The following is a 26,198-nucleotide window of genomic DNA, read 5'->3' as shown; positions in this document are numbered from 1 at the left end:
AGCTCAAGTCACCAGGTCATACGTGATCTAGCACGTTAGGTTAAGTTATGCTTGTAGTTAGGTATGTTATCACTTTTTTCCAATTCAAACAAAACACACCCCTTAGGGGTATGCTGTAAACTAGTTGCAAAACAAAAATATTAAATTAGGATAACAAACTAAACAAAGATGAAGAGCCGGGTAGGCTAATCAGTTAAAATGTAAAACAATGTCCAATCATAAACAAACAGAAATAAACATAATTTTAGTAGTAGTAGTAGTAGCAATTCAGGAGCGAAAACATCGCATGAGTAGCGATCGTGGTTAGACGATGACCAGTGGATATATTTTAAAGTAGAAATCTACAGACCACCGACCGTGTGTGGAGTCTGCGCGCGGGCAATTTTAATCTGTTTTGTGTGTTAGGACTAAGAAAAACGATGTTAGAGTTTTAGAAATAAATGTGTTTTAATTAGTTGTTTTTAATAAACTTAGTGCTTGTTAACCTGTTTTAGTAAATCGGAGTGCGTGTTAATTAGTGTAAAAATAGGAGAAGCTCTTCCACGGAGAACTAAGGGAGATATTACTCAGTACCGGGAATAGCTGCCTTTTTGTTTTTCCCTAATTTCACCGGCGAGTGTTGGGGAGCACTGGACGATATCGAAGGCAGAGGTAATTTGGTTCCCCAACAATTGTGATTTAAATTTAACTTAAGTGAGCGTGTAATTATTCCACAAAAATAATAATGTAAATGGTAAATAAATATCGTGAACCATAATAAATATGTATTGAAATGCAAAAATAGATGGCAAAACAAATTAAAAATTCAATACTTACAAAACAGTGACCATGCTACAAGTGGCAGCCCCCACTAAACCTGATCTAAACAGTTTTCAATTAGGTGGTTAGTTTCAAAACCAACAAGACATTTCTTGTGAAATCAGATCCGGTAATGGGAGCATCAATGTAAACTTTTGAAGCTTCCATTTGCATTACATTTGGAATACATTAGGCCTGCAGGATAACCTCATACCAATTAAGATATGCTCCAGCAAACAACAGAAAAACGTTGCCCCGAGCATGTGAAGTTCTCGATCCAGCCATCATCTCATCGCCAGCATCTTGGCACAAACATAATGCGTTGTCCTTCGGGAATGCTCATGAAGAAGAATCCAGAATGCTTGCTTTGTGCTTTGTGCTTTGTTCGCATATTTTTGGAGCATGTGATTCCATCCGCTTGTCTGGTTTTCTGCAAACATCCTTTGCGCCGGAACGGAGGAAGGATGGGGAAACAAATATTTTTGTTGCTACTTTTGCTTTCTTGTTTGTTAATGTACACGCAAACCGAACGGCAAACGCATCTAATGTATGTTTGGATTTCTTATAACCTTTGTAAATGTATCTCACGAGAACCGACATGGTAGTACATATATACTTACTATAGACCGACGCGAATTAGCAACTTTATTCGAAAATCGATATTTTGGCACACACATATTTTCAAGGTCGGAGAAATTAAACAACATTAATAAAATTAGCTTACATATTCCATAAACCGTATTCACAAGCCCTCTGATGACTACGTATTATGTATAATTAGGGATTAACTAGATTTGACAGGGAAAAATTGTAAGAGAAATTTACCATTCCCAGTTAAATGTATCGTCGTCATAATCGTCGTCTCGCCTTCCACTTTCGTCATCCTGATTGGGTCGTCTTATCAGCAGATCCTATCCCTAACCTAAATATTTCGTTTCGATTGTTCCGCAACTTCTACACAACTCAAATGTTTCGTCATACTCGAACGGAAATAATACCACGCTGCTACTAGATATTATCCGAGCGTCTTGGGAGTTGCATGAGCACTGAGTTCAGTGTATGTTTTGAGTATGGGAGGAGAATTTTGATCCCGCAGCCATATTGCGATCCGAAGAAAGAGTAACACAAGTTCCGGTGAAAGGAAAACTCATTCGACGATTCATGTACTCTACTACAGACACTCGTGTTCTCAAGAACCGAGCGATTGTTGTTTACCCGAGCATTAGAATAGCATTACGGACGTTTCATCTCGAAAGGAATCGAGCGGTCCTAGCCCCTGTGGAAATCTGCGTTGTGGTTGGGATATTAGAAATCATTTGTGCTCTCTTCTGGTGGTTTTACGGGGTTGAAATAAACCCTACGACTACTAGGAAATATACGCTTTGGTAATTCAGTAAATTTCCACCCGAGAATCACAGCCTGCAATCAAATGTTGATGGTTTGAATTTTAAATTTTGCAACATTTCGTTACAAAGTCCTATTTTTAACCAACCATCATATTAACGAGATACCAGTTCTGCATGGTATTAAGTTTGTAATCATATCCAGCAACAAACAAAACAAGCCAACATGTTCCTATCAACTTTCCATAATGCTAACAACTGTCCAGGATGCCATTGAGCACGAACCAAGCCCCCAGGTGCAAACGAAATCCCCACGAAAACATTGTAGTCTCGAAAAAGTTTACTAGTCGCGCAAATCGGGTCGGGTCGAGATACGGATCTTTTATTCCGAGGGGAAATCTTCTCCATTTCCTTCGATAATGTTGCTTGTCATGTGGATTTCTGCTTTTGATGTGAGCTGCTGACTTTTCGCTAACCCCCACGAACGAGGCGGTTGTTTCTTGTTGGTATACAAAACAACCAAGACAATACGCCTCTGGGGAATTTTGTACTATGGACTTCACTTTTGAACTGTTGCAAACAAAGTCATATTCTGATAACCACGGTCATCGGATTCCCCGCTACGTAAATGCACTAAGGGTGGAAATTTATTAAATATTGGACCATAAGTATCCAAATGGTCTTGGGATAAATGAGCTTCTGATTGATAAATATATGCAACATTCTACATCAAGTACCCGATAAAATTTGCAATTGAAACTTATCTCCTCTGATGCGGAGAATCAGTGCACACTGGGCCAGAAATGCAATCTAGCGGAGCAAAATTAATAACTCTGAAACGAAGCATTTCCGCGGCTTGGTGTGTTGGGTAAAGTTCCTCATCATAACAAGGACCATTTATTGACATAAACAAATAGTTCAAAACTCTTCCAAAGATAGCGCCACAATCTTAATATTACCTACTAGCTGAGTGTGCCCGGTCTTGCTCGGGATTCAATATTAGATTGAGTGTATGCGCCGATTTTAAAAAAAAAAAGCATGCTATATTGTACGTAGCCCCCCTCCTATTATCTAAGGGGCTACCCTCTATGATTATCTCCTTATACCCCCACACTCGCCCCCACATGCCTAATTTGGTTCCATTTGCTTGATTGGTTCTCGAGTTATGCAGAAATTTCTGTTTCATTTGTATGGGAGCCACCCCTTACAGAAGGGGAGGGGTATCGAACCATCATAAGAACCTTCCACGGCAGACAGACAGACAGACAGACAGACAGACAGACAGACAGACAGACAGACAGACAGACAGACAGACAGACAGACAGACAGACAGACAGACAGACAGACAGACAGACAGACAGACAGACAGACAGACAGACAGACAGACAGACAGACAGACAGACAGACAGACAGACAGACAGACAGACAGACAGACAGACAGACAGACAGACAGACAGACAGACAGACAGACAGACAGACAGACAGACAGACAGACAGACAGACAGACAGACAGACAGACAGACAGACAGACAGACAGACAGACAGACAGACAGACAGACAGACAGACAGACAGACAGACAGACAGACAGACAGACAGACAGACAGACAGACAGACAGACAGACAGACAGACAGACAGACAGACAGACAGACAGACAGACAGACAGACAGACAGACAGACAGACAGACAGACAGACAGACAGACAGACAGACAGACAGACAGACAGACAGACAGACAGACAGACAGACAGACAGACAGACAGACAGACAGACAGACAGACAGACAGACAGACAGACAGACAGACAGACAGACAGACAGACAGACAGACAGACAGACAGACAGACAGACAGACAGACAGACAGACAGACAGACAGACAGACAGACAGACAGACAGACAGACAGACAGACAGACAGACAGACAGACAGACAGACAGACAGACAGACAGACAGACAGACAGACAGACAGACAGACAGACAGACAGACAGACAGACAGACAGACAGACAGACAGACAGACAGACAGACAGACAGACAGACAGACAGACAGACAGACAGACAGACAGACAGACAGACAGACAGACAGACAGACAGACAGACAGACAGACAGACAGACAGACAGACAGACAGACAGACAGACAGACAGACAGACAGACAGACAGACAGACAGACAGACAGACAGACAGACAGACAGACAGACAGACAGACAGACAGACAGACAGACAGACAGACAGACAGACAGACAGACAGACAGACAGACAGACAGACAGACAGACAGACAGACAGACAGACAGACAGACAGACAGACAGACAGACAGACAGACAGACAGACAGACAGACAGACAGACAGACAGACAGACAGACAGACAGACAGACAGACAGACAGACAGACAGACAGACAGACAGACAGACAGACAGACAGACAGACAGACAGACAGACAGACAGACAGACAGACAGACAGACAGACAGACAGACAGACAGACAGACAGACAGACAGACAGACAGACAGACAGACAGACAGACAGACAGACAGACAGACAGACAGACAGACAGACAGACAGACAGACAGACAGACAGACAGACAGACAGACAGACAGACAGACAGACAGACAGACAGACAGACAGACAGACAGACAGACAGACAGACAGACAGACAGACAGACAGACAGACAGACAGACAGACAGACAGACAGACAGACAGACAGACAGACAGACAGACAGACAGACAGACAGACAGACAGACAGACAGACAGACAGACAGACAGACAGACAGACAGACAGACAGACAGACAGACAGACAGACAGACAGACAGACAGACAGACAGACAGACAGACAGACAGACAGACAGACAGACAGACAGACAGACAGACAGACAGACAGACAGACAGACAGACAGACAGACAGACAGACAGACAGACAGACAGACAGACAGACAGACAGACAGACAGACAGACAGACAGACAGACAGACAGACAGACAGACAGACAGACAGACAGACAGACAGACAGACAGACAGACAGACAGACAGACAGACAGACAGACAGACAGACAGACAGACAGACAGACAGACAGACAGACAGACAGACAGACAGACAGACAGACAGACAGACAGACAGACAGACATACAGACAGACAGACAGACAGACAGACAGACAGACAGACAGACAGACAGACAGACATTTTTATATATATAGATTATTAACTTTAATATCTCCCAAAGCGCAAAAAATTGCAACCTGACATTTTCAGCAAAAATTTAGCAATACTCGATAAACAAAATATCAAAATTTGAGAGCTGTATATTTTGGTGTTTTTGAGATTTCATCATTTTAGTGGAACATTTATTATTTTAATAACTTTTTTTAATGGCATTTTGAAGACTTGACTTCTTCAGCAAAGTTGTTTATCTTAATAAAAAACAACTCTTTTGAAAAAAATAAAAACTCCTCAGCCTACTGTTTTCGAGTTATATGCATTAAAACAATATAGGGGAAATGACGGCTTCGGCATGCCACACTATTTTCGGCAATCCAAATTGAAACACTATTTTCACTGGATTTTCTTACGAATACACTTCGTTGAATGCATGCAAATGATTCTTTATGCTTTCAGCTTCAATTTGACTATATTTTTACCACTGAGAAAAAGCAATCTAGCAAGGTTTTCTTGAAATGAAACACACGCACTACAAATTGTAGCTGATTTCGAGTTGCCGATAATAGAACAGCAGATTTACATGCAGTTCAAATGGAACGGTTGCCGAAGAAAAACTGGTTGCCGACAATACTCGCTCTCACTAGAGAAGATTGGAGCTTTGTAAAAGCGTTTCAAAACAGTTTTTGACAATTCTTTCGACTGAAATTGTTAGAACAGCTGGCAGCAATAGATTGTAAACAAACCAATACTGCATATGTGTGCGTTCCTTAGAGAAAAAGGCTATAGAAAGAAGGTCGCTGCTTAGCTTGCCGAGAATACGTAAATTCCCCTTTTAAAAATTAAAACAATTATTATCACATTTTTTCTGCAAATCAAGATGATGTTTATCAAGATAAACAACTTTGCCTTAGTTGTCAAGTCTTCAAAACGCCATTTCGATGCATAAAAAAAAGTTATAGAATAAAAATACATACTCCACTAAAATGATGAAATCTCTAACTACTTCTCTCAAATTTTATTATTTTGTTTTTCGAGTATTGCTAAATTTTTGCTGAAAATGTCAAGTTGCGATTTTTTACGCTTTGGGAGACATTAAAGTTCAAAAATTGTTGTTTTCTCGGTTTTTCAAAAATATGTTTAAAATTTGAAGCTTAAACCAGTATCTTTCTTGCCAAAAATACTTATTTAATGCATTTGCATAAGAGGAAAAATATAACAGCAAAAAACCGAAACAGAAAGAAAAAAACCATATTTTCTACATTTTTTTTTCTTAAATTCCATATAATTCGGAACCAGTAGGCTGTGACAATTTTACATCTTCAAAAGAGTTGTTTATTTTGTCAAGGCTAACAACTTTGCCGAAGACATCATGTCTCCAAAACGTCAGAGAAAGAAGTTAGATTGTGGCGGCATCTTTGCAGAATAGTTTTGAACTATTTTTTATGTCAATAGATGGTCCTTATTATGATGAGAAACTTTGCCGAAGGCACCAAGTCGCGGAAATGCTTCGTTTCGGAGTTATTAATTTTGATCCGCTAGATTGCATTTCTGGCCCACTGTACAGTGGTGGAGATACTAATTGCAGATTAGCTTCTTTATTTCTTGTAATGCTGCAATTTTTGGAGCTAATCGGAGCACACCTGAGGTAACTAATAATAATATTGCAATTATTTTATCAAGCGACGTACATACTTCCAACAATTTCTTCACATAAACGTAATGACGTAGTTCTGGCATCTGAAACAAGCTGGAATGAAAGCGTACAAAGTGAAAAAAAAATCTTTGGGAATGTCTGTAATGTACTCAAAGACGACAGAAATTTCCATGTGTCTCAGAATAAGTCAGGCAACGGAGTCCTTACACACTTAAACAGAGACCCTGAGTTCGGTAAAAAAAATACCGCTTAGATCGGTAATGCTAAAAATTACAGATGTTTCGGTAGTTTCTCGCTTTATTGCTGAAAACTGTAAATGAAAGGACCAAATTTCAGTAATTTAATTTTTATTTAACGCAAACGGTAAACATTTTTACCGGCAGGTCTGTAAATCAGCTTCATCACTGACTTCGATGAAATATTTTACTGAAGTTTCGGTTAATAAAACGTTCCATTATTGAGTTCGGTAATGGTCTCGGTAAACGTCAAATCCACCATATTGTGATTTTCGATCGACTTCGAAAACGTTCGTGTTTGTGAAAAATCAAAAGGTGAAATTATGGAGGCTGTTATGCGACACCAAGATGAGCGAATCGTAGATATATTCCCTATGTAATTAATTTTCGTTATCTAAATAAATATCGATTACAGATGGCCGATGTCGTTGCTTTGGTGCAAGTTCCATTCCCGTTGGCAACGATCTTATAACAGCATTTGGAATCTTCATCCAATGCTTCCCTGTTTTCAGTGTAGCGCCGAATCCTTCTAATCTAATCTCATCTAATCCAATACAAACGCAGCATCCTGGAAAATGATTAGGTTAGATGAGGTCCAATAATTTTCCTTGTCTAATTGATGTTTACAGCATATCTGAGATATGATATAAACATCAATTCGGCCAGGCCTACTGCGTTGTATTTGCCGCAAAGATGATTCTTGGAAATGAATGGGAACATTTCTTGAATCTACAGGGGTGGAAGGATGCGTGGACATACCGTACCAAACACTCCGAGTTACTATGTGTAGTTGTGTGTAATGTGTAAATATTTGTACAATATTGAAGAATCATAAAATAATGCAATGGAAGGATCTTACCGAATTTTCTCCTATGTTGGTAATGATTCTTTTGCGCTTAAAAGTTTCATTGGATGCATCCGCTCCTTATTTATCATGGGGTTTGGGATGCAGTTCCTCGTCATTGCTCGTGGTTATGTTTAGTCCGTCGCGTCCGGACCAGATCCTTAGCCATAATCTTGACCGCATCCATCTGATTTTCTTTGGCCAGCTTTTTGATGTCTGCAACGATCTTCTTTTCCTGCTGTTGCATTTTCTTCTTCTCCCATTCCAAATCCGCATCGCTTTATTCAGAGCCCGCTGGTTCTTGCGCATCATCTCGTCCGGAGACATTTTCTTACAGAACAGCCGCTCCATTTTGCTGGTTGTTTTCCAGATCAAAGTGGTAAAACTGGTTGCATAAAGCGGAACTTCGGTGGTCTCACAAGCTAATTTTGCAAAAAATTGGATTCTAATTTGTTTTTCGAATCTAACTCTACTTGTAATCGGAATACCGGTCATAAATGCACTTGGAAAAAAAAACCTTCTTTCGGAGATAAAAAGAAAAACTATTCTCAAAAAACTTATCGATTTTCAAAACTGGCAAATCATCTTCAAATAAAATTTGGAAAACCGTGACGAAAACATAATATACTAGCAATTTGACAGTAGAATTTTTTCGCGTCAGTTTTGAAGCAGAGCACCTAAGTGTAGGGCCGAATCCTTCCAACAAAAACTTGTTTTTGTTCACTGGTGGAGCAATTTGCAACACCTGCACGAATGCTGCCAAATTTTTGCATGGATTACAGTGACCGCCACCTTGAAACAATATTAAAGCTAATTACAGTCAGTCCGCATCGTGCTCTCTTGCCGTGTGGATCTATTTGCTTTTTGCTGAAGGAAGTGTTACTACTACCTAAAGCTGCAACAAATATAAACAGCACTTTTCAGTGCTTGAACTGTAAAATTTCTAATTTGTTCAACTCTTATTTCTCTTCAATCCTTGTTCGGACCCTACCCGAAGTCATCCTTCTTGGATATCGATTTGGAAAATTCTTCTTCGCTCCTTCAGATTCTTATAGTAATCTGCTTGGAAGTGGATTTGGGTAAAAAAGTGCTGCCGCCATGGTGCCTAAGCTTAAAAGAAAGGGGCAAACTCTTGATCCCCATTCTGATGAAATTAATTAGAGTAATCAATTTTATTTGCTCACGAATGATGAGAATGATCCATCATCAAAGAAAAATCCAAGTAAACTTTCCCAGCTTAATGCCAAGAAGGAAAATATTCCCCATATTGTGATAACCACTTCCGATTTCCATGCTCTTCACATCGAACTTTTAAACTTAAGTTTAAGTTTTCACTACAAATTGAACGTCGGGGTGAATGCCGTGTATTGACTGAAACCTTGGACGGATTTATATGTCTTCTCAAGTATCTTACTGAGAAGCAGCACAAATTTTTTACTTACGACACCAAGTGTCTTCAAGGTTGTCATGAAAGGACTGCCCAGGGGTGAATCCCTGGATCAGATCAAAGATGAACTGGCAAAATTACTTGGAGTTGTGCCAATCCAAGTAATCAAAATGAAAATGAAATCCCGTCCTGGCGATTCACGCAACGGGATTTCAAATGATTTTTATTTAGTTCACTTCCAGTCTAGTGAACTAAACAACCTTAAGGCCTTGGAAAAAGCTAGCCTTATGCTCCATTTCCGAGTAAAGTGGGAACACTTCAGGAAGACTGGAGGAAATTTCCAAAACCTCACCCAGTGCCGTAAGTGCCAGGGATGGGGTCACGGAACTAAAAATTGCTACATGCCAGCTAAATGCATGAATTGTGGTGATTCCTTTCACACAAAGGACGACTGTCCTGTGAAGGAAGATCCTAAGAAATTTAAATGTTCAAATTTTTGTGAAAACCACAAATCCAGTTTTTGGGAATGTAAGACTCGCAAAGCGATCCTACAATCTCGTTCTAAGCGACAGGTAGGAAACGCTCCACGTTTCCGACCAGGTACAAATTCCTAAGCTGTTAACAACGGTCAGCGAGGAACAAATTCTACATTCGTACCCGTAGGTACAAATATCACCCCTGCTTCAAATTTTTCATCTATACCTACTCCCCTCGCTGCTAACAATGTTCAGCTAGTTAATTTTGACTTAGGAAGCATTACTGCTTTTAAGGCTTGTACTCGAAAAAAATGCACCAGTTTTATCCGTGGGTAACTTTTTTTTAACCGTGAGTAAAAATTGATGAAAATCTGGGTATAACTAGTTTGGAGTGAATTGTTTACATGTGCAAAATTTCATAACAATCGGTTTAGTGGTTATTGAGATGTCATCGAAACAAGAAGAAAATCACCGGAGAATTTTGCGCGCCGTCATGGAAAATCCGACTGCGACCATGAGATGGATCGGAAGACAACTGGGAATCACCCATACAACTGTGTCTCGGGTGGTAAAATCGTTTAAGGAGTCCCAGACGACCGAGCGGCGGGCTGGAAGTGGAAGAAAATCGAAGACAGCTGACCCTGTGAAGGCCCGGAAGGTGTTGGATTATTTCAAGTGTAATCCGAAAAGTGTTCCGCCTGGTTCGTTCAGCAAGCCATGAAACGAGCTGGGCTTCGTGTATTCAAGGTTCGGAAGGCACCAAACCGGCGTGATCAACAAAACACGGCGGCCAAATCCCGCGCAAGGAAGCTGTATCGAGAGTGGTTAACGAAACCGATGTGTGTGGTTATGGATGACGAAACCTACATCAAGGCAGACACAAAGCAGATACCGGGGCTGGAGTTCTACGTTGCTAAATCACGTTTTGATGTTCCGGAAGACATAAGGAAGAAGAAAGTGGACAAATACTTGTAGGCCATATGCCAATGCGGTAAACTGAGTAAACCATACATCACAATGGGTACCATCAACAGCGAAATTTACCGCACCGAGTGCCTCCAGAAGCGTCTGGGGCCCTTCCTGCGGTCCCACGGAGGCGAGACTTTATTTTGGCCGGACCTGGCATCATGCCAGCGCCCCAAATTCATCAGAGATTCGTCCGGTGGAAAGATTTTGGGCCATAATGAAGGGCAAAGTTCGAAAATCGTCCAAGGTGTTTAAGAACGAGCTGGAGTTGAAGAAAGAATGGATGAAAGTGACCAAAAAGGTCGGCTCCACCATTGCACAAAATGTAATGAGGGGTCTTAAGGGAAAGGTACGGGCTTTCAGCGATGGAAAAGAAATAGGAGACAATTTCAAAGAACACGCGATCCTGCCATGAAAGTTATCTGGCGGGATTTGCAAAAACAAATTAAAAAGCGATTCTCTGCCCTGAGGAAGAAAACTTTTGAAAACTATGTTTCTAAATTAGGTCCGAGTTCCAAACCCTTTTGGAAACTCACAAAAATTTTGAAAAAACCCTCAAAAGCCTATTCCAGCACTTAAAGAAAAATTTGGAAAAAACGCTCAGAAACTTGCTAAGCAATTCGAGAGTTCCTATAATTTCTGTTTGGGTCTTACTAGTTCTGATTATCTGAATATTTTCTCTCGGGAAAATATTTTGGATGATTCCTGGGGGACTGATTTGGACGAAGTAAGGTCTATAACTAAAAAGTTTCATAATATGAAAGCTCCAGGTGATGATGGAATTTTCTATATCCTCATCAAAAAACTCCCAGAGAGTACCTTGTCTTTCTTGGTAAAATTATTTAACAGATGTTTCCATTCCACAACTTTAGCATTTTTCCAATTATCAGGAAAGTATGCCATTCCTGATAATTGTAAAAATGCTAAAGTTGTTCCAATTTTGAAACCGGTTAAAAATCCAGCTGCAGCTTCTAGCTATCGTCCAATTAGTTTGCTTTCTTCAATAAGTAAACTTTTTGGAAAGATAATTTTAAATAGAATGATGCTTCACATCAATACGAGCTCAATTTTTGCAGATGAGCAGTTTGGATTTCGCCATGGGCATTCACCTACTCATCAACTCTTAAGAGTTACCAATTTCATTCGTTCAAACAAATCTAAAGGCCACTCAACTGGAGTTACTCTTCTAGACATAAAAAAGCATTCGACAGTTTTTGGCATGAAGGTTTGACTGCTAAATTGAAAAAGTTTAATTTTATACTTTACATTATTAAATTAGTTCAAAATTATTTAACTGACAGAGCTCTGCAGATAAATTATCAAAATTCCAAATCTGATCGACTACATGTTAGAGCAGGAGTTCCTTAGGGTAGCATTCTTGGGCCTATATTGTATAACATTTTCACTTCGGACCTCCCTGATGACATAGGCATTTCCGCTAAAGGAAGAAGTCTTCGTGTTATTTGCAGCAGACTGCAGAAAAGTTTAGATATTTTCTCTTCTTATTTACAAAAATGGAAGATTTCTCCCAACGCTTCCAAAACTCAACATTTTATAATTCCACATAAGCCTAGAGCTTCGTTTTTGAAACCTAGTAGTAGTCACATAGTCACTATGAACGGAGTTCCAATTTCCTGGTCAAACCAAGTTAAATATCTTGGATTAATACCTCAAGACCAACAATTGAAATGGCCTTAACTCCATTTTGTAAACAAACCTTGTAAGGCCATTTTCTCGCGAACCGAAATCTTCATTCGCAAACCTTAACCACAATCGGGTAGAGGAGAATTTTCCCTACCTTTTCATTAGGTTGGTTTGTCTATGCGGACTTCGATTCGTGAGAAAACGGCCTTACAAGGTTTGTTTACAAAATGAAGTTAAGGCCATTTCCATTGTTGGTCTTGACTTGACCAAAAATTAACTTTAAAAGATCACATTGAGGGCATTCAAGCCAAATGTAACAAATATATAAAATGTTTGTATCCTCTTATAAACAGGAAATCCAAACTTTGTCTCACGAATAAACTTCTAATATTTCAACAAGTGTTTAGACCGGCCATGCTTTACGCTGTGCCAATATGGTCTTGTTGTTACACTACCAGGAAAAAAGCACTTTAGAGGATTCAGAACATAGTTCTGAAGATGATTTTGAAGTTGCCTCCCTGGAAAAGTACTACCGAGGTACATAGAATTTCGAATGTTGAGACTTTAGAACAAATGTCCAACAAAATAATTAATAATTTCAAGGCAAAAATCGTTGCAATCCTCAATTGCAACGATTAATTTCCTTTATACTTAGATAAGATTTAGTTTTAGTTTTTAGTTTTAAGATATCAATGTTATACTGACATGCAGGTTTAAAAAACCTGTTTAAAATACATACTGAATTGCCAAGATAGGAACAATGTAAAAACACTTAGCTATCAAGTGATTTTGAATTAGTTTATGATTTTTAAAAATGCAAATGTTCCTGAATTTAACAACAGACTGAATAACATCAGTTGGCAAAACCTTTTAAAAGATGAAAACAACATGGACAAGGCTGTTGACATATTTTATACTAACTTATACAATATTATTGAAGAATTCGTTCCTAAAAGACAAAAGAGAATAGTGAACAGCACCAAATATCCTGTGTGGTATACACAAGAAATCAGAAATATTAAAAACAGGAAGCAAAAAGCACACAAGGCGTATAAAAAGTTTAAAACGTCACAAAATTTAGAAAAATACGTTGAAATTTGTGGAGCACTTGAGGCAGAAATATCGTCAGCATATGAGAATTACAATTCAAGAGTAGAGAACAATATAAAATCAGATCCCAAAACGTGCTTTAACTTCGCGAACGAAAAAATGAAGTCATGTACATTCCCATCACGCATGCAGTTTGAAGAGTGTGATAGCACTGATAGTGAGGATATTTGTAACCTATTTGCTTGTTTTTTCCAAAACACATATAAGAAATCCAGTAATGCTCTCGATTTGAACTATTTTTCTTACCTACATGAAGGGGAAAATGACGTATCAGTTAAAAATATCACTGTTAAAGAAATTTTTATGACTTTTGAAAGTCTCGATGCTGGCAAAGGACCTGGTCCTGATGAAATACCTCCATTTTTATTGAAAAAAATAGCAACAAGTTTTGTTAAACCATTGTTTTGGCTTTACAATTTATCTCTCAAAACAGGTGATTTTCCAAAAATTTGAAAGAAATCATTTTTAGTTCCAATATTTAAATCTGGCAAACGGTCAGATATTAAAAACTATAGAGGTATTGCAATTATGTCATGCATTCCTAAAATGTTTGAAGCAATTGTTAACCAGAAAATATTTAACCAGGTTAAGCATCGCATTTCAAATCATCAACATGGTTTTTTTAAAGGTCGGTCAACGTCTACTAATCTGTTGGAATTTGTAAACTTTTCTATTGAAGCAATGGATAGAGGTAATACCGTTGAAACCTTATACACTGACTTTAGTAAGGCCTTTGACAGAGTAGACATTCCCTTACTTCTTTTTAAATTAAAACGTTTAGGTATGACAAGTACACTTTTAAAATGGATTGGATCATGCTTGACAGAAAGAACACAGATGGTCCGCTTTAAAGGAAAAATATCTTCGCCAGTTAATGTTACCTCGGGAGTTCCACAGGGATCTCATTTAGGTCCTTTATTATTTATTTTATTTGTGGATGACGTGAAGTTTGTGTTAAATCGTTTAAATGTGCTCATATATGCTGACGATATGAAACTGTACATGGAAATCTTTGACAATTCTGATTTGCTACATTTTAAAAATGAAATTGATGTTTTCTACAACTGGTGCGTTAAAAGTCTGCTGGATATTAATGTTAAAAAATGCAATATTATATCATATTCAAGAAAAAACACTACTCTAGATTTTACATATACTCTAGGAAACCAGCTGGTTGTAAGGTGCGATAAAATTAGGGACTTAGGAGTAATTCTTGACTCGAAGTTGACATTTGTAGATCATGTGAATACCACAATTCACAAAGCAAATAATATGTTGGGATTCATAAAAAGATTAAGTTATCATTTTAAAGACCCATATACCATCAAAACACTTTATATAGCTTACGTGAGATCAATTCTCGAATACTGCAGTGTGGTTTGGGCTCCATACCATGAAACTTATATAAATCGTATGGAATCAGTTCAAAAACAGTTTTTGTTATTAGCTCTTAGGAAACTAGGCTGGACCTCTTATCCCCTTCCTTCTTATGAGTCCCGTTGCATGTTGATAAACATTGAAACACTTATGAAACGAAGAGAAATTTCCATGATTTCCTTTGTCAATGATATTATCTCACAACGCGTAAAATCAGAAAAAATATTAGCAAGTTTAAATTTTTACGTACCATCACGCATGTTAAGAACTCGAAATGTATTTCAACTGTCACCTCACAGAACGAATTATGGTAAAAATGGACCAATTAATAGAATGATGAGAGTGTATAATAATTATTGTGAGCATATAGATCTAACGATGTCTAAAGATACAGTAAGGAGAACACTAACTGCTAGGATTTCATCTCGTTAAGTTTAAAACAATTTTTATTTTTTAGATATTTGTATATGCAGTCTACATTTGCTGACAATTTCAAATAAAACGTATGTTTTAAAATAGCATGTAAGGCAACAGCACTATTGTAAAACGGTCTACACTGATTGACGACAAATAAATAAATAAAATAAAATATATATCATAACAATTAAGGCTGGTAAGTTACTGTAGTAACTGGAGCACCAAGGTTAAAATGAAATGTAATTTATTTTGAATTTGGAACAAATAAAGAGTTAAAAAAAGGGGGATTAAAATATTTCTAATGTGGGTAATAATTCTATGTCTTCGTAGCGCTCCTGAACTCATGTCTTTGTATTACCATGATAATTTACGTTCTTTATTTTTAATTATATAGCTTAATTTATCATATTTATCATAAGAAAGGAGACATTTTTTGAAGATGTTTTAAGCGATGGACTGTCACCTGAAGAACGTTATTTTAAACTGCCACTGATTAACTGTTTACAATTCAATTATGAAAGCGATGCGTATTGCTTTTCTGTTATTATTACCAAAGTACTATTAATTGTCTATTTCTTTAAATTTGCGTGGGTATTTTTTTTTTCAATTTTCTTTCTCTAAGATAAACTTAGATAATAAATGTATGCACCATTTTTTCCATTAACATTTTTTCTTGGAACCAATTGCATCAAACTTTGATTTCATTTCATAACGTATGAGGAAAAAAACTACTGCGCAAATTTGGAGTTGAATGCATACAGTTTAAATCAGCAACATTTTGCAACAAGTGTCCTGGTTTATATACAAGTATTGCAAATTTTAAGAAGTTGTCAAAGTTCTACCGACAGTATAAAAAAGAGCTGAATATTGAAAAAATAAACATAGTGTGCGTTGAGAAATTGAAGTACATTTGCTGGCGATTCTTTGAAGCCTTGTTCATTCGATAGCTGTAGTGGAATCTCTCGATATTGAGGAAAATATGCAGTGTTTGAGCTAACCTTGCATCTTTTCATTCACAAGAATTTCGCAAGAAGGATGACAAATGAAATCGATCACTTATCGATACCTGTAATACCCAAGGTTTCAACCCTGTCTATGTTTCTCGATAGCGTAAAATTGAATGTGTAGTACACTGCCCCGCGGTGTAACCGCAACCAAACGACATCACCGCTTCAACTGGCGAACGGTGTTAGTAAGATTTAAAACGTCAAACGTATAAGTTGACGGACAATGACGTGGCCGATGAGAGGTTGTCTGTAGAAAATCTTAGAAGTGAAAAGAAAGTTAGAATTCTTACAGCTAAAGTTGTACTTAAACTATATTACCCTTTACTATAACAGATAGTTACCACAGTTAGAAGATCACAGCCATTACTTCACATACGAGGATTTCGGTTAGGCATTAATATCATAGAGGTAACTCTAAGACCAGAAAGTCCCGAAGAAACGAACTCAACTTTTTGGCTCAGCTCTGGTACTATCTTCGGTCCCAAGCTAATCGATTCACCTCTCGAAACATAGAAGAATCCACTAACCCCTCATTTTATCTGTCAAACTTTCATAGCGAATCATAACAAACATAGTGTGGTACTGGAATTTATACTAGAGTGGGGTACGTTAATCGATTTGCTTAGGACCAATAGGCTAGTAGTGAGTCAATAGTCAATAGTCAATATATCAATATCAATATCAAAAATCAATAGTCAAGTAGTGAGCCAATTTAAAAACGTTAGTTTAGTATTGATTGTTGTTAATATCCCATACGCTCAAAACCGAATAATTGTAAGTAGTATTATAACTAAATGAATTAAATGCTAACCTAAGCTAATAAGTATTGCAGTTAAAACTGTATTCGCACCCATAAAATTGAGTTTGCGAGCTGCTAATTAAAACGGTTGAGAGCCCTATTGTTCCCGGAACAGAATGTTTCTGCTCAAATCCCAACACAAAGATCTAACGACTGGTTATCTACAGTATAGGCCCACGCACATTAGATCCGGATCGGACGCATTGTGGCAAAGTGACAGCTAAATCTAAAGGGCGAACACGAAATTATTACGACACATTCAACAGGGCATAACTTTTTTACCATTGGGTAAAAATCAACCAAATTTTGCACACTTTCTCATTGATGTGTATTGGGTACATGCTGTCAAACTCGAAGTCGTGTTTTTCGATTCAACGAAAATGGAGGTGAACCAACGCGAGTTGAGAGAACAAATTCTTTCCAAACACCTGGAATTTCCTGACCTGTCGCACCGGCAGTTGGGAAAAATGTTGAACATTCACCATTCAACCGTCTCCAGAGTGTTGAAGCGGTTCCAGGAGCGGTTGACGTTGGACCACGGCAAAGGAGCTGGAAGAAAACCGGGACCGGAGAACAAAAAGACGGAGGGAAAGGTGAAGCGGATGATTAAAGCAAATCCCAACGTCTCAAGCCGTGATTTGGCTAAAAAGATCGGCATGTCGCAGAGCTACGTCCAGAATGCAAAGAAGAGAGCTGGACTACATACATACAAGGTACAGAACTTCCCAAACCGCGATGAGCGGCAACAATCGACGGCTAAAACTCGGGCACGGAAGCTCTACGAGAAGATGCTGACAAAATATGGCTGCTGTGTGATGGACGACGAAACGTATATAAAATCCGATTTTAAGCAAATTCCGGGGTTGGAGTTTTTCACCGGCAAGAGCAAGTTCGATGTGGACGACAAATTTAAGAAGAAGAAAATGTCGAAGTTCGCCTCCAAATATCTCATTTGGCAGGCCATCTGCTCTTGCGGACTGAGGAGTGAGCCTTTCGTGACAAAGGGCACAGTAAATGGCGATATCTACAAATCTGAGTGCCTCGAGAAGCGCCTTTTGCCGTTCTTGCAGCAGCACGACAAAGCTCCGCTATTTTGGCCAGATTTGGCATCATGCCACTATTCTAAAAGTGTCCTGGAGTGGTATGAGGCCAATTATGTCCATTTTGTTCCAAAGGACATGAATCCGCCAAACTGTCCGGAGCTGCGCCCGGTGGAGCAGTACTGGGCAATAATGAAGCGGGAACTTCGGAAGAGCAAGAAGACAGTCAAAAACGAGAAGGACATGTTAAGAAAATGGAAAAAAAAACTGAGAAACTGGTACCGGATGACACTGTAAAGACATTGATGGAGGGCATCAAGCGAAAATGCATTCAATTTTACACTCAAGGCTCCATCGATTAACTTTTCTTTTGATTTTTGAAGTAAATATATGTATAAAACTACCCTTAAATTTTGGTTTGATTCTAAACATTATAAGAAAATTGGCATGACATTTTCGGTGTCGCAATAATTTCGTGTTCGCCCTTTATTGTCTAACAGAAGTCGCTGAGAAGCGATGGAGCGCACACGCTTTGTGCTTTGCTCTGATCGATCGATCGATTGTTTCAAATATTCTACCAGTGGTCAAGGCCACTGGTATTGTTTCTATTCAACCAATAAAACGGAACCAAACAAAGGATGGACCGAGTCTAAAAGAAGAATACTATTGCATTCGAATTCGGAAAGAACGGCGTTATGCATTCACTGAAGGACGCAATAAGTTTCGTGGCGAAGGATTTGAAAATCAAGAATACGGACGTTCACTCGGTTTACCGAGATCCATCGGAAAATACCTTTTTCGTTAAGTTTACCGACGAGGAAGTGGTTAAAGAGGTAACACAGAATTTACGTTCATCGGAAACCTTCAAGTACAGCGATGGAACTACAGCACAAGTGTTTGTGGCATCAGTGGATGGTTTTTTTCCGTTATGTAAGAATATTCAACCTCCCTCTGGAAATCGATGGTGCGAGAATCGTCAAAGCTATGACAAAATTCGGGACAGTTCGACAGGTCGTGCGTGAAAAACTTCCTGTAGATCTGGATTTCGATGCCTACAGCGGAACTCGTGGTGTGCACATGAAGGTTAAGGCTGAAATTCCACCTGCTGTGTACATCGGACACTTCAAGTGTCGAATCTTTTACGAAGGTCTACGGAATCGTTGTTTTCTGTGCAAGGAAGAGGGTCATGTTAAGGCGAAGTGTCCCAAACGCTCCTCCGTACAGAGCAGAATCGATGATCATCAGAAGCGTAGCGATGATACACAACCTCGGTCTTTCGCTGACGTTGTGGACGGAATCACACCGAAGCCGGTATCGGAAGAATCGAACTCATCTGGAACACAACACAAGGTAGAAGAGTTGCCGCCATCATGGGAAATGAATGTGGAACAAGGGAAATCGTCTGGAAATTCCGAGCACTTCGCCAAGCGCTTCGAAGAAATGGACATATCACCTATGCGAACACCGGAAACCGGAGGCACTGGGGTAAAAACAAACCCTTCTTGAATCAGCCGATCAATGAAGATGAGAAGGAATAAAAGAGGAAACGGAGACTCGAAGGACCATCCCGTTAACGAGCAACTGCTCGGAAAAGCGGCCAAGGAATCGTTAAGTCAGGCAAGTAAGAAAAGCAGATCGTCGTCAGTCAAAGGTAATCGAAGAACTAAATCATAACTGTCATGCTATACAGTAGAGTAATAGCTAGCATCAATCTTAATGCTATCCAGACAAGGGTCAAGCTTTCGCTGCTGAAAGACTTTATAATAAACAGCAATGCGGATATATGTAGTTTTCTGTCAGGAGGTAGGTTTTCGAAATTTTTCATTTATTTACTCACATGTCACATGTTGCTATTGTCAATGTGGGAAAATCTCAAGGAACTGCCGTGTTAATACGGAAAGGATTGGATTATGATGATATAATAGGTGAGCCTAGTGGAAGAATAATATCAGTAAAAGTTAACGGTATAAATTACATAAATGTGTACGGGCATGCAGGTTTCCAGTTTAAAAAAGAGCGAGATCTTTTATTTTCCGAAAACATTGCGATTCATTTTAACAAATCCGATGTGATGCACCATGTAGCTGGAGGTGACTTCAATTGTATTCTAGATGCAACCCCCAACAAACAATTGAGAGCTCTTATATAACACCTGAGTTGATCAAACGTTGAATAATAGCTTCCAGAGTTGAACAAGAATGTAGTTGTATTGCCTTTTTGGTTAGAAGCTTCAAAAGCTGCTTGGAGCACTCGTAAATGATTGTTTACGTTTGGTTTAACTATATGCTTTATAAGACCTACGATAACTTTTATAGCACCTTAGTTAAACTGATTCACAAGAACTTTACAGAGCGTGGAATAAACGCATCAAAACAAACAATTGGGAGCTCTTATACAACACCTGAGTTGATCAAACGTTGAATAATAGCTTCCAGAGTTGTACAAGAATGTAGTTGTATTGCCATTTGGTTAAAAGCTTCAAAAACTGCTTGGAGCACTCTTAAATGATTGTTTACGTTCGACCAACCACCAACCACAATTTTGTTGCTAAAAATAGCACAAGTGATAGGCACGTTTATATGACCATAAGGCAATGATTATTCAACTGCAAGAGAAGTTACTCAAGATGAGCTTCATATACTTCTCTCATATGATCAAAATATGTATTCAAGGCATCCATACCTCTCACGCCAAAGTCACGAGTTCAAATCTCACCCCCGGACAAGTCACGAATAACCCAAGAGCGTTAAAATGACTATAATAAAAAAAAAAAAAAAAAGTATTCAAGAATAGAGCAGATGGAAACAGAAGCGGCTGGCAATCCGGGATCATGAGTTCGAATCTTGCTTCGAGAAACCCTCGGTGGAGTAGAGGTAAATTATATATAGGTGTTACTAATAAATGCAAACATTAATTTAAGACATATATCTTATAATCAACGATAACATTTCTAGATAAATTCTCTCAATTAATGATTAGAGAGATTAATTGAAAGAATATCAATCAAAGATTAAACAGATGCTTGTTACTACTTCCTCCATGATCACAGAATGTGAATTATGGCATAATTACATATTTTTTCAATGTGCACAAATAAATTAAATTAATAAAAACTGTACAAGCAATTATTTTGGCGTACCACGACAATTGCTAAACTAATTTTAATCTGTGAATATTGTGAGTACTTACACAACGGTTATTAAGGAGTCATTAAAAAGTGCTATAAACGCTTTTCACCGCTTGCTGTATAGTGGTTATTTAGGAGTCATCAAAGAGTGTAACAAACGCCTCTCAGGTTCAATCTCTAATACATTTCAAAGCAGCTGTTAGGAGGTGTCTACAAACGTTGTATTAGAGCTTTCACCAAATCAATAAAGCTTGACTTTAAATATGTATCTATAAACGTTGTATAAAAGTTGCTTCTATCCGGTTGTTAAAAAGTCATTAAAAAGTGCTATAAACGCTTTTCACCGCTTGCTGTATAGTGATTATTTAGGAGTCATAAAAGAGTGCAACAAACGCCTCTCAGGTTTCCTCTCTACTAAATTTCAAAGCAGCTGTCAGGAAGTGTCTACAAACGTTGTATAAGAGCTTTCACCAAAATAATAAAGCTTGAGTTTAAATATGTATCTATAAACGTTGTATAAAAGTTGCTTCTACTCCTATACCGCGTATACATATAATGCTATAGTTGAACAGGTTCTCCAAACCAGTGTAAACAAGAGTTTTACAGAAGTTGTAATAAACAAATTGTACAGTTATTATTCAGCATGCAGTTGAATAAAATCACAATGGAAGCGTTTCTTCAACAAGAAATTGATTTTGGGTAAACGTTTTACTGAATACGTTAGACAACACCTTTGTGTTGCAGTTGTATAGGTTCTCCAAACCAGTGTAAACAAGGGTTTTATAAAAGTTGTGGTGAACACATTGTGCAATTATTATTCAACATGCAGCTGAACAAAATCAAAACGAAAGCGTTTCTTCAACTGGAAATTGTTACTTGGGCCGACACAAAAGGATCAACAAAAAACTATTGCGGTAGCCTAAAAAAATTAGTATCAAGTTTAGATCCGAAAGATATTGAAAAAGCCATTAAAGGGCAATCTGTGCAGTACACATTCTTTAGAGGTGCATCTGCTTCTAGAAATGACAGATTTTACGTTTCTTCGAAATTTGTAGAATCAGTTGTATCATTTGAAACATCTAGTGTACCATTCTCTGACCATAAGGCTATTGCAATGAAAATAAGTATTAATAAGACAGATCTAGGACATCATTTCGGAAAAGGATATTGGAAGATTAATACAGACTTCATAAATAACGATTTCATTAAGAACGAGTTCTGTTTTGAATACGAAGCTTTACAGCACAGAATATCTTATCAAAATAGCTTCCACAGTTGGTGGACAAATCATTTTAAATCTAAAGTGAAACAATTTTATAAAAGCAAAATTATAGAATTCAATCGGCAAATAACTGAAAGGAAATCAAAACACTAATACAACTGTCAAGTTTGCAAAACAATGATGAAGACGTTAACACGGAAATGAACTTTACAAAAGCAATGATTTACAAAATTGAAACTGAAAAATTAAAAAATCTAGAAGGAAAGTTATCAGTTAACGAATGATGAAAAATTTAATATTTATCAAGCCATAAAAATTCAAATAGTCGAACAATTGGAGAATTGCTCGATAGTAGCGATATCATTAGGGGTACAAATGAATTGAAAAAGTACATTTTTAATCATTTTTGCAACAGCTTCAAAAAGCAGCGGCTTCAGGCATACAACGGTTCACTTGAATATATCAATAAAAAATTGAGCAACCATGATTCATTAAATATTGCACGTGATATTGACGAACAAGAGCTCAAGGACGTAGTCTTCAGTTGCACCAAGAAAAAGACACCAGGGCCAGATGTCATTAATTATGAATTTTATACCAAGCACTTTGATCTGTTAAAACATGATATGATCAAACTGTTTAATGATTTATTGCATGGCGATGTTATTCCTCCTTCTTCTTTTTGCGAAGGATGCATAACATTAATACCAAAATCGGGTTGTTCTAAAAACATCTCGGGCTTTAGACCTATTAGCCTTCTGAACTGTGATTACAAGGTTTTTACCAAAATTCTTGCCAACCGCATTCAGCAGTTTTTAGGAAAAGTTGTAGAAGAAGGGCAAACTGCATGTGTGAACAACAAGTCTTGTATAGATACACTTGATCAGTTGAGAACAGTTATACCAAAAGCAAATGGGTCAAAACGATTTAAAACAGCAATATTAAGTTTAGATATGGAGAAGGTGTTTGATAATGTGGATCATGCAAAATTATGGAAAGTTTTAGAAGCTTATAACTTTCCACCTCAGATTGTTAGCTGTATTAGAAATTTATACTAAATGCTTCCTCTAGTGTACTTTTCAATGGTCACTTGACAAAAAGCTTTAAAATAGAAAAATCTGTGCGACAAGGTTGTCCCCTATCAATGATTCTTTTTGTTTTGTTCTTAGAACCAGTCATACGAGAAGTTTATCACTCAATAACAGGTATTTTAATTGATGATAAGTTCATTAAAATTGTAGCATACGCAGACGATGTAACAATAATTATTCGATCTGATGTTGAATTTGATAAGGTATTACACATAGCTGATGAATATGGTAAAACATTTGGAATCAAACTAAATGTGAATAAATCAGTATTTTTGCGGATAAACAATTTTTCATTAGGACCACAACGAATAATAGAAGTTAAACAGTTAAAAATTTAAGGAATGATAATAACTAATAATTGGTCAGAAATGATTGGAAAAAATTATGCAATTGCAAATGCAGTCTGGGATCTATCGTAGTTAGAAATTTAAATTTTATTCAAAAAACTATCTGTTGGTATATTGGACAGATGTTACCACCTGAGAAACGACATTTAGAGGAATTAAAAAAAAATGTAATGAGATATTTTTGGCGTTCTCAAATTTTTATAGTAGATTGCAATCAACTTTATCTGGCCTATGAAAAAGGTGGTCTAGCCTTGGTTTATTTGGAGGAAAAAATGAAAGCATTATTTATCAAGCAAATTTTATTCGACTCCAATAACATGTTGAAGGATCCCGAACATTTTCTGCAGAACTGCCAATATACATATAAACTTTCTCGTAACACTACGAATTGGATAAATATTGCAAAGCAATATAAAAATATGGTTTACTTGAATACTGTTGCTCTAATATAAAGTTCCTTGTTAGCTAAACAGCCTCACATTCCAAAAATTCAGGCAAAATTCCCTGATTTTGATTGGGTCACTGTGTGGGAAAACTTTAGTAAAAATGTGTACAGTTCAGAAGCCAAGTCAATGCTTTTTGAAGTTTTGAATGACATCTATCCAAATAAAGAAAAGCTGTCCAAATATAATGTGAGAGGACAGACGGAAAAGAATTGCGATGTTTGTAATGCACTAGATTCAAATTTACATAGAATCAAAGATTGTAATTAACTCGTGAAATTTGGAATTGGGTTGAGGAAATAATCAGGAATCAGACGAACGTTAGACTCAAAAGTGCTACTGAAATTTTTACTATACATATAGGAGAAAAATGTAAAGAGCTGAAAGCGGCTCTATGGCTAGCTACTGAAGGAATTATATACAATATGAAGCATTACAGGAACCCTTCAATCTTCGTTTTCAAAGACATGCTTAGAAGCCGAAGATGGAATCAAAGAGTTTTTTTACAGGAAGGTTTTTTGAAAATTTGCCTTTGTTTTCTAGGTTAAGAATTAGTAGTATAAATTGTTTAATTTGTAATTTTGTAAAAAAAAAACTGTCAAATTTTCTTCAACGCAACGCAAACAGATCTAATGTGGGTGGCCCTTATGAATGGTTAACAATGCGCTTGATTGACTTCTGACCGACTTGAAAACACGCCTTAATAAATCCATTGATAGGCCCCCTGTGCCCCAGAGCTAGTCTAAAAAAAATGGCCGCATTACCTTGACAATTAGCCTTTTCGGTCACTCTGTAACTCTTTACTCCTATGGTAAAATCCCATAAGCAAACGTCAGTCTGTGCGAGAAACATATTATACCCCGTTCACATTACAACCTATATCACGTAATATAAAGGGTGATACGGTCAAAATTTGGTCAATATCAACTTGACGTATTTCTTTCAATTTTGCATTTAAAAAACCTTAACACCCCTCATTTTGAAGGTGTGTGTGTGTAGAATGTTGCTCCTATTTTGATTTTGGAATTCACTCTTCAGTTGTCAAAATGCCGTCCAAGCAAGAAGAGCAGCGTATCAAAATTTTGCTCGCGCATCGCGAAAATCCGAGCTACTCGCACGCAAAGTTGACAAAATCGCTAAAAGTTGCCAAATCAACCGTTACAAATGTAATTAAAGTGTTTGGGGAACGTTTGTCGACAGCCAGGAAGTCTGGATTGGGGGGAAATCGAAAACCGGAAGCCGCTGAGACGACAAAGAGAGTTGCCGGTAGTTTCAAGCGAAACCCTAACCTCTCTCTCCGAGATGCCGCAAATAAGCTGGGTGTATCGTCTACAACCGTGCATCGAGCCAAAAAACGAGCCGGACTATCGACTTACAAGAAGGTAGTGACTCCAAATCGCGATGATAAACAAAATTTTCATAGCTTCCGGGACTGTCAACCAAGAAATTTACGTGAAAGAGTGTTTGAATAAACGTCTGCTGCCTTTCCTGAAGAAACACGGTTGTTCCGTACTGTTTTGGCCGGATTTGGCATCTTGCCATTACGGTAAAAAGGCCATGGAGTGGTACGCCGCCAACAACGTGCAGGTGGTTCCCAAGGACAAGAACCCTCCCAACACGCCAAAGCTCCGCCCAATTGAGAAATACTGGGCTATTGTCAAGCGGAACCTAAAGAAGACCAAAAAAACTGCTAAGGGCGAGCAGCAGTTCAAGGCAA

Source organism: Ochlerotatus camptorhynchus, unplaced genomic scaffold, assembly GCF_037179485.1.
Source record: "Ochlerotatus camptorhynchus isolate MF236.1 unplaced genomic scaffold, CSIRO-AGI_Acam_v1.1 ptg000392l, whole genome shotgun sequence".
NCBI classification, from domain to species: domain Eukaryota; kingdom Metazoa; phylum Arthropoda; class Insecta; order Diptera; family Culicidae; genus Ochlerotatus; species Ochlerotatus camptorhynchus.
The sequence above is the reverse complement of the archived record's forward strand: the minus strand, read 5'-3'. Positions refer to the sequence as shown.